Source organism: Mesoplodon bidens (assembly GCF_964165515.1).
Source record: "Mesoplodon bidens genome assembly, contig: HAP1_SCAFFOLD_639, whole genome shotgun sequence".
Taxonomy (NCBI): Eukaryota; Metazoa; Chordata; class Mammalia; order Artiodactyla; family Ziphiidae; genus Mesoplodon; species Mesoplodon bidens.
In genome coordinates, this window is record NW_027671198.1 from 116,139 (window position 1) to 126,696 (window position 10,558).

Here is a 10,558-nt window from a genome sequence, read left to right on the forward strand (position 1 = left end):
TGAGTACCGGCAGGCTCCCCCGGCCTGCAAAGAAAGTGCCCGGGCCGAAAGCCCTTCCCGCTCACTCTGTGTTTGCCGAGTGCAGGGCAACACACGGCACTCCTCCGGGCGAGAGGTCGCTTTCCCCAGCGCTCCAACGTCTCCAGGAAAACTCTTCTCTGGCGTCCCCCATGCCATGCAAATCTGCCTCACTGTCCTCGACTGAGCTGCACGGGGAAACCCAAACTTCTTAGCATTCCTTCTAAGCACTCATACCTGAAGACCCCATACTTGCAGGAGAAAGCCAGCTTGCGTTCCACTGCCACTAGAGCAGAGCTCTGCCTGTTACATTGCAGGCTCTCCGAAGAGGCTGAGGCCCGATAGCCTCCCTGGTGCATTCCTTGGATGAGCGAGTTAGCTACAGGCAGAACACCCCGTGAAGAAAAGTGGATTCAGGGAGGGGACTTGTGTGTAGCTAGAGCCTCTTTGGACGAGCTACGAATCACAAGGCGGTAGTAGGCGTGTTGACTGGAAGTGGGGGCCTGAGGACCCAAGCCTTGCCTTCTCATTTTTAAAGCACCATTCATGCTGCCTTGAAGCTACCTGCATAAAACCGTTTGGGATGGGCCCCTAGTCGCTGGAGTCAGGGCTCGTCGAAGAGAAGCCGTTTTCTATAAATAAACTGGGTGCTTCCAGAGTCCCGGGAAGAGCTCTTCCTGCCACGCTCTAGTGCGAACGGGAAGCTCGATGTGAGTACTTACCTGTATGTAAGGCCTTCTAATAGCCCTGCTGAGGAAGAAGCTTCAAGCGGTTTCCACGAGGCCTTAGTCGCAGTTCTGCTTTATTTTCACCTTCGGACGCTTTTCAAGACGCGTAAGGCCCAGGCAGGGTGCCCTGTTCCCGACAAGGACACTGAGTACCGGCAGGCTCCCCCGGCCTGCAAAGAAAGTGCCCGGGCCGAAATCCCTTCCCGCTCACTCTGTGTTTGCCGAGTGCAGGGCAACACACGGCAGTCCTGCGGGCGAGAGGTCGCTTTCCCCAGCGCTCCAACGTCTCCAGGAAAACTCTTCTCTGGCGTCCCCCATGCCATGCAAATCTGCCTCACTGTCCTCCACTGAGCTGCACGGGGAAACCCAAACTTCTTAGCATTCCTTCTAAGCACTCATACCTGAAGACCCCATACTTGCAGGAGAAAGCCGGCTTGCGTTCCCACAGCCACTAGAGCAGAGCTCTGCCTGTTACACTGCAGGCTCTCCGAAGAGGCTGAGGCCCGATAGCCTCCCTGGTGCATTCCTTGGATGAGCGAGTTAGCTACAGGCAGAACACCCCGTGAAGAAAAGTGGATTCAGGGAGGGGACCTGTGTGTAGCTAGAGCCTCTTTGGACGAGCTACGAATCACAAGGCGGTAGTCAGCGTGTTGACTGGAAGTGGGGGCCTGAGGACCCTAGCCTTGCCTTCTCATTTTTAAAGCACCATTCATGCTGCCTTGAAGCTACCTGCATAAACCCGATTAGGACGGGCCCCTATTCGCTGGAGTCAGGGCTCGAGGAAGAGAAGACGTTTTCTATAAATAAACAGGGTGCTTCCAGAGTCCCGGGAAGACCTCATCCTGTCACGCTCTAGGGCGAAAGGGAAGCTCGATGTGAGTACCTACCTCCAAGTAAGGCCTTCTTATAGCCTTGCTGAGGCGGAAGCTTCGAGCGGTTTCCACGAGGCCTTAGTCGCAGTTCTGCTTTATTTTCACCTTCGGACGCTTTTCAAGACGCGTAAGGCCCTCGCGGGGCGCCCTGTTCCCGACAAGGACACTGAGTACCGGCAGGCTCCCCCGGCCTGCAAAGAAAGGGCCCGGGCCGAAAGCCCTTCCCGTTCACTCTGTGTTTGCCGAGTGCAGGGCAACACACGGCACTCCTCCGGGGGAGAGGTCGCTTCCCCCAGCGCTCCAACGTCTCCAGGAAAACTCTTCTCTGGCGTCCCCCATGCCATGCAAATCTGCCTCACTGTCCTCGACTGAGCTGCACGGGGAAACCCAAACTGCTTGGCATTCCTTCTAGGCACTCATACCTGAAGACCCCATACTTGCAGGAGAAAGCCGGCTTGCGTTCCCACTGCCACTAGAGCAGAGCTCTGCCTGTTACACTGAAGGCTCTCCAAAGAGGCTGAAGCCCGATAGCCTCCCTGGTGCATTCCTTCGAAGAGCGAGTTAGCTACAGGCAGAACACCCCGTGAAGAAAAGTGGATTCAGGGAGGGGACCTGTGTGTAGCTAGAGCCTCTTTGGACGAGCTACGAATCACAACGCGGTAGTCAGCGTGTTGACTGGAACTGGGGGCCTGAGGACCCTAGCCTTGCCTTCTCATTTTTAAAGCACCATTCATGCTGCCTTGAAGCTGCCTGCATAAAACCGATTAGGACGGGCCCATATTCGCTGGAGTCAGGGCTCGAGGAAGAGAAGATGTTTTCTATAAATAAACAGGGTGCTTCCAGAGTCCCGGGAAGACCTCATCCTGTCACGCTCTAGGGCGAAAGGGAAGCTCGATGTGAGTACTTACCTCCAAGTAAGGCCTTCTTATAGCCTTGCTGAGGCGGAAGCTTCGAGCGGTTTCCACGAGGCCTTAGTCGCAGTTCTGCTTTATTTTCACCTTCGGACGCTTTGCAAGACGCGTAAGGCCCAGGCAGGGTGCCCTGTTCCCGACAAGGACACTGGGTACCGGCAGGCTCCCCCGGCCTGCAAAGAAAGTGCCCGGGCCGAAAGCCCTTCCCGCTCACTCTGTGTTTGCCGAGTGCAGGGCAACACACGGCACTCCTCCGGGCGAGAGGTCGCTTTCCCCAGCGCTCCAACGTCTCCAGGAAAACTCTTCTCTGGCGTCCCCCATGCCATGCAAATCTGCCTCACTGTCCTCGACTGAGCTGCACGGGGAAACCCAAACTGCTTGGCATTCCTTCTAGGCACTCATACCTGAAGACCCCATACTTGCAGGAGAAAGCCGGCTTGCGTTCCCACTGCCACTAGAGCAGAGCTCTGCCTGTTACACTGCAGGCTCTCCGAAGAGGCTGAGGCCCGATAGCCTCCCTGGTGCATTCCTTGGATGAGCGAGTTAGCTACAGGCAGAACACCCCGTGAAGAAAAGTGGATTCAGGGAGGGGACCTGTGTGTAGCTAGAGCCTCTTTGGACGCGCTACGAATCACAAGGTGGTAGTCAGCGTGTTGACTGGAAGTGGGGGCCTGAGGACCCAAGGCTTGCCTTCTCATTTTTAAAGCACCATTCATGCTGCCTTGAAGCTACCTGCATAAAACCGTTTGGGATGGGCCCCTAGTCGCTGGAGTCAGGGCTCGTGGAAGAGAAGCGGTTTTCTATAAATAAACTGGGTGCTTCCAGAGTCCCGGGAAGAGCTCTTCCTGCCACGCTCTAGGGCGAACGGGAAGCTCGATGTGAGTACTTACCTGTATGTAAGGCCTTCTAATAGCCCTGCTGAGGAAGAAGCTTCAAGCGGTTTCCACGAGGTCTTAGTCGCAGTTCTGCTTTATTTTCACCTTCGGACGCTTTTCAAGACGCGTAAGGCCCAGGCAGGGTGCCCTGTTCCACACAAGGACACTGAGTACCGGCAGGCTCCCCCGACCTGCAAAGAAAGTGCCCTGGCCGAAATCCCTTCCCGCTCACTCTGTGTTTGCCGAGTGCAGGGCAACACACGGCACTCCCCCGGGCGAGAGGTCGCTTTCCCCAGCGCTCCAACGTCTCCAGGAAAACTCTTCTCTGGCGTCCCCCATGCCATGCAAATCTGCCTCACTGTCCTCGACTGAGCTGCACGGGGAAACCCAAACTGCTTGGCATTCCTTCTACGCACACATACCTGAAGACCCCATACTTGCAGGAGAAAGCCTGCTTGCCTTCCCACTGCCACTAGAGCAGAGCTCTGCCTGTTACATTGCAGGCTCTCCAAAGAGGCTGAAGCCCGATAGCCTCCCTGGTGCATTCCTTGGATGAGCGAGTTAGCTACAGGCAGAACACCCCGTGAAGAAAACTGGATTCAGGAAGGGGACCTGTGTGTAGCTAGAGCCTCTTTGGACGAGCTAAGAATCACAAGGCGGTAGTCAGCGTGTTGACTGGAAGTGGGGGACTGAGGAGCCAAGCCTTGCCTCCTCATTTTTAAAGCACCATTCATGCTGCCTTGAAGCTACCTGCATAAAACCGTTTGGGATGGGCCCCTAGTCGCTGGAGTCAGGGCTCGTGGAAGAGAAGCGGTTTTCTATAAATAAACTGGGTGCTTCCAGAATCCCGGGAAGAGCTCTTCTGCCACGCTCTAGGGCGAACGGGAAGCTCGATGTGAGTACTTACCTCTATGTAAGGCCTTCTAATAGCCCTGCTGAGGAAGAAGCTTCAAGCGGTTTCCACGAGGCCTTAGTCGCAGTTCTGCTTTATTTTCACCTTCGGACGCTTTTCAAGACGCGTAAGGCCCTCGCGGGGCGCCCTGTTCCCGACAAGGACACTGAGTACCGGCAGGCTCCCCCGGCCTGCAAAGAAAGGGCCCGGGCCGAAAGCCCTTCCCGCTCACTCTGTGTTTGCCGAGTGCAGGGCAACACACGGCACTCCTCCGGGCGAGAGGTCGCTTCCCCCAGCGCTCCAACGTCTCCAGGAAAACTCTTCTCTGGCATCCCCCATGCCATGCAAATCTGCCTCACTGTCCTCGACTGAGCTGCACGGGGAAACCCAAACTTCTTAGCATTCCTTCTAAGCACTCATACCTGAACACCCCATACTTGAAGGAGAAAGCCGGCTTGCGTTCCCACTGCCACTAGAGCAGTGCTCTGCCTGTTACACTGCATGCTCTCCGAAGAGGCTGAGGCCCGATATCCTCCCTGGTGCATTCCTTGGATGAGCGAGTTAGCTACAGGCAGAACACCCCGTGAAGAAAAGTGGATTCAGGGAGGGGACCTGTGTGTAGCTACAGCCTCTTTGGACGAGCTACGAATCACACGGCGGTAGTCAGCGTGTTGACTGGAAGTGGGGGCCTGAGGACCCTAGCCTTGCCTTCTCATTTTTAAAGCACCATTCATGCTGCCTTGAAGCTGCCTGCATAAAACCGATTAGGACGGGCCCCTATTCGCTGGAGTCAGGGCTCGAGGATGAGAAGACGTTTTCTATAAATAAACAGGGTGCTTCCAGAGTCCCGGGAAGACCTCATCCTGTCACGCTCTAGGGCGAAAGGGAAGCTCGATGTGAGTACTTACCTCCAAGTAAGGCCTTCTTATAGCCTTGCTGAGGCGGAAGCTTCGAGCCGTTTCCACGAGGCCTTAGTCGCAGTTCTGCTTTATTTTCACCTTCGTACGCTTTTCAAGACGCGTAAGGCCCAGGCAGGGTGCCCTGTTCCCGACAAGGACACTGAGTACCGGCAGGCTCCCCCGGCCTGCAAAGAAAGGGCCCGGGCCGAAAGCCCTTCCCGCTCACTCTGTGTTTGCCGAGTGCAGGGCAACACACGGCACTCCTCCGGGCGAGAGGTCGCTTTCCCCAGCGCTCCAACGTCTCCAGGAAAACTCTTCTCTGGCGTCCCCCATGCCATGCAAATCTGCCTCACTGTCCTCGACTGAGCTGCACGCGGAAACCCAAACTGCTTGGCATTCCTTCTAGGCACTCATACCTGAAGACCCCATACTTGCAGGAGAAAGCCGGCTTGCGTTCCCACTGCCACTAGAGCAGAGCTCTGCCTGTTACACTGCAGGCTCTCCGAAGAGGCTGAGGCCCGATAGCCTCCCTGGTGCATTCCTTGGATGAGCGAGTTAGCTACAGGCAGAACACCCCGTGAAGAAAAGTGGATTCAGGGAGGGGACCTGTGTGTAGCTAGAGCCTCTTTGGACGAGCTACGAATCAGAAGGCGGTAGTCAGTGTGTTGACTGGAACTGGGGGCCTGAGGACCCTAGCCTTGCCTTCTCATTTTTAAAGCACCATTCATGCTGCCTTGAAGCTGCCTGCATAAAACCGATTAGGACGGGCCCATATTCGCTGGAGTCCGGGCTCGAGGAAGAGAAGACGTTTTCTATAAATAAACAGGGTGCTTCCAGAGTCCCGGGAAGCCCTCATCCTGTCACGCTCTAGGGCGAAAGGGAAGCTCGATGTGAGTACTTACCTCCAAGTAAGGCCTTCTTATAGCCTTGCTGAGGCGGAAGCTTCGAGCGGTTTCCACGAGGCCTTAGTCGCAGTTCTGCTTTATTTTCACCTTCGGACGCTTTTCAAGACGCGTAAGGCCCAGGCAGGGTGCCCTGTTCCCGACAAGGACACTGGGTACCGGCAGGCTCCCCCGGCCTGCAAAGAAAGTGCCCGGGCCGAAAGCCCTTCCCGCTCACTCTGTGTTTGCCGAGTGCAGGGCAACACACGGCACTCCTCCGGGCGAGAGGTCGCTTTCCCCAGCGCTCCAACGTCTCCAGGAAAACTCTTCTCTTGCGTCCCCCATGCCAGGCAAATCTGCCTCACTGTCCTCGACTGAGCTGCACGGGGAAACCCAAACTGCTTGGCATTCCTTCTAGGCACTCATACCTGAAGACCCCATACCTGCAGGAGAAAGCCGGCTTGCCTTCCCACTGCCACTAGAGCAGAGCTCTGCCTGTTACATTGCAGGCTCTCCAAAGAGCCTGAAGCCCGATAGCCTCCCTGGTGCATTCCTTCGAAGAGCGAGTTAGCTACAGGCAGAACACCCCGTGAAGAAAAGTGGATTCAGGGAGGGGACCTGTGTGTAGCTAGAGCCTCTTTGGACGAGCTACGAATCACAAGGCGGTAGTCAGCGTGTTGACTGGAAGTGGGGGACTGAGGAGCCAAGCCTTGCCTTCTCATTTTTAAAGCACCATTCATGCTGCCTTGAAGCTACCTGCATAAAACCGTTTGGGATGGGCCCCTATTCGCTGGAGTCAGGGCTCGTGGAAGAGAAGCGCTTTTCTATAAATAAACTGGGTGCTTCCAGAGTCCCGGGAAGGGCTCTTCCTGCCACGCTCTATGGCGAACGGGACGCTCGATGTGAGTACTTACCTCTATGTAAGGCCTTCTAATAGCCCTGCTGAGGAAGAAGCTTCAAGCGGTTTCCACGAGGCCTTAGTCGCAGTTCTGCTTTATTTTCACCTTCGGACGCTTTTCAAGACGCGTAAGGCCCTCGCGGGGCGCCCTGTTCCCGACAAGGACACTGAGTACCGGCAGGCTCCCCCGGCCTGCAAAGAAAGTGCCCGGGCCGAAAGCCCTTCCCGCTCACTCTGTGTTTGCCGAGTGCAGGGCAACACACGGCACTCCTCCGGGCGAGAGGTCGCTTTCCCCAGCGCTCCAACGTCTCCAGGAAAACTCTTCTCTGGCGTCCCCCATGCCATGCAAATCTGCCTCACTGTCCTCGACTGAGCTGCACGGGGAAACCCAAACTTCTTAGCATTCCTTCTAAGCACTGATACCTGAAGACCCCATACTTGCAGGAGAAAGCCAGCTTGCGTTCCCACTGCCACTAGAGCAGAGCTCTGCCTGTTACATTGCAGGCTCTCCGAAGAGGCTGAGGCCCGATAGCCTCCCTGGTGCATTCCTTGGATGAGCGAGTTAGCTACAGGCAGAACACCCCGTGAAGAAAAGTGGATTCAGGTAGGGGACCTGTGTGTAGCTAGAGCCTCTTTGGACGAGCTACGAATCACAAGGCGGTAGTCAGCGTGTTGACTGGAAGTGGGGGCCTGAGGACCCAAGCCTTGCCTTCTCATTTTTAAAGCACCATTCATGCTGCCTTGAAGCTACCTGCATAAAACCGTTTGGGATGGGCCCCTAGTCGCTGGAGTCAGGGCTCGTCGAAGAGAAGCCGTTTTCTATAAATAAACTGGGTGCTTCCAGAGTCCCGGGAAGAGCTCTTCCTGCCACGCTCTAGTGCGAACGGGAAGCTCGATGTGAGTACTTACCTGTATGTAAGGCCTTCTAATAGCCCTGCTGAGGAAGAAGCTTCAAGCGGTTTCCACGAGGCCTTAGTCGCAGTTCTGCTTTATTTTCACCTTCGGACGCTTTTCAAGACGCGTAAGGCCCAGGCAGGGTGCCCTGTTCCCGACAAGGACACTGAGTACCGGCAGGCTCCCCCGGCCTGCAAAGAAAGTGCCCGGGCCGAAATCCCTTCCCGCTCACTCTGTGTTTGCCGAGTGCAGGGCAACACACGGCACTCCTCCGGGCGAGAGGTCGCTTTCCCCAGCGCTCCAACGTCTCCAGGAAAACTCTTCTCTGGCGTCCCCCATGCCATGCAAATCTGCCTCACTGTCCTCGACTGACCTGCACGGGGAAACCCAAACTTCTTAGCATTCCTTCTAAGCACTCATACCTGAAGACCCCATACTTGCAGGAGAAAGCCAGCTTGCGTTCCCACAGCCACTAGAGCAGAGCTCTGCCTGTTACACTGCAGGCTCTCCGAAGAGGCTGAGGCCCGATAGCCTCCCTGGTGCATTCCTTGGATGAGCGAGTTAGCTACAGGCAGAACACCCCGTGAAGAAAAGTGGATTCAGGGAGGGGACCTGTGTGTAGCTAGAGCCTCTTTGGACGAGCTACGAATCACAAGGCGGTAGTCAGCGTGTTGACTGGAAGTGGGGGCCTGAGGACCCTAGCCTTGCCTTCTCATTTTTAAAGCACCATTCATGCTGCCTTGAAGCTACCTGCATAAAACCGATTAGGACGGGCCCCTATTCGCTGGAGTCAGGGCTCGAGGAAGAGAAGACGTTTTCTATAAATAAACAGGGTGCTTCCAGAGTCCCGGGAAGACCTCATCCTGTCACGCTCTAGGGCGAAAGGGAAGCTCGATGTGAGTACTTACCTCCAAGTAAGGCCTTCTTATAGCCTTGCTGAGGCGGAAGCTTCGAGCGGTTTCCACGAGGCCTTAGTCGCAGTTCTGCTTTATTTTCACCTTCGGACGCTTTTCAAGACGCGTAAGGCCCTCGCGGGGCGCCCTGTTCCCAACAAGGACACTGAGTACCGGCAGGCTCCCCCGGCCTGCAAAGAAAGTGCCCGGGCCGAAAGCACTTCCCGCTCACTCTGTGTTTGCCGAGTGCAGGGCAACACACGGCACTCCTCCGGGCGAGAGGTCGCTTTCCCCAGCGCTCCAACGTCTCCAGGAAAACTCTTCTCTGGCGTCCCCCATGCCATGCAAATCTGCCTCACTGTCCTCGACTGAGCTGCACGGGGAAACCCAAACTGTTTGGCATTCCTTCTAGGCACTCATACCTGAAGACCCCATACTTGCAGGAGAAAGCCGGCTTGCGTACCCACAGCCACTAGAGCAGAGCTCTGCCTGTTACATTGCCGGCTCTCCGAAGAGGCTGAGGCCCGATAGCCTCCCTGGTGCATTCCTTGGATGAGCGAGTTAGCTACAGGCAGAACACCCCGTGAAGAAAAGTGGATTCAGGTAGGGGACCTGTGTGTAGCTAGAGCCTCTTTGGACGAGCTACGAATCACAAGGCGGTAGTCAGCGTGTTGACTGGAAGTGGGGGCCTGAGGACCCAAGGCTTGCCTTCTCATTTTTAAAGCACCATTCATGCTGCCTTGAAGCTACGTGCATAAAACCGTTTGGGATGGGCCCCTAGTCGCTGGAGTCAGGGCTCGTCGAAGAGAAGCCGTTTTCTATAAATAAACTGGGTGCTTCCAGAGTCCCGGGAAGAGCTCTTCCTGCCACGCTCTAGTGCGAACGGGAAGCTCGATGTGAGTACTTACCTGTATGTAAGGCCTTCTAATAGCCCTGCTGAGGAAGAAGCTTCAAGCGGTTTCCACGAGGCCTTAGTCGCAGTTCTGCTTTATTTTCACCTTCGGACGCTTTTCAAGACGCGTAAGGCCCTCGCGGGGCGCCCTGTTCCCGACAAGGACACTGAGTACCGGCAGGCTCCCCCGGCCTGCAAAGAAAGGGCCCGGGCCGAAAGCCCTTCCCGCTCACTCTGTGTTTGCCGAGTGCAGGGCAACACACGGCACTCCTCCGGGCGAGAGGTCGCTTCCCCCAGCGCTCCAACGTCTCCAGGAAAACTCTTCTCTGGCGTCCCCCATGCCATGCAAATCTGCCTCACTGTCCTCGACTGAGCTGCACGGGGAAACCCAAACTTCTTAGCATTCCTTCTAAGCACTCATACCTGAACACCCCATACTTGAAGGAGAAAGCCGGCTTGCGTTCCCACTGCCACTAGAGCAGTGCTCTGCCTGTTACACTGCATGCTCTCCGAAGAGGCTGAGGCCCGATAGCCTCCCTGGTGCATTCCTTGGATGAGCGAGTTAGCTACAGGCAGAACACCCCGTGAAGAAAAGTGGAGTCAGGGAGGGGACCTGTGTGTAGCTACAGCCCCTTTGGACGAGCTACGAATCACACGGCGGTAGTCAGCGTGTTGACTGGAAGTGGGGGCCTGAGGACCCTAGCCTTGCCTTCTCATTTTTAAAGCACCATTCATGCTGCCTTGAAGCTGCCTCCATAAAACCGATTAGGACGGGCCCCTATTTGCTGGAGTCAGGGCTCGAGGAAGAGAAGACGTTTTCTATAAATAAACAGGGTGCTTCCAGAGTCCCGGGAAGACCTCATCCTGTCACGCTCTAGGGCGAAAGGGAAGCTCGATGTGAGTAC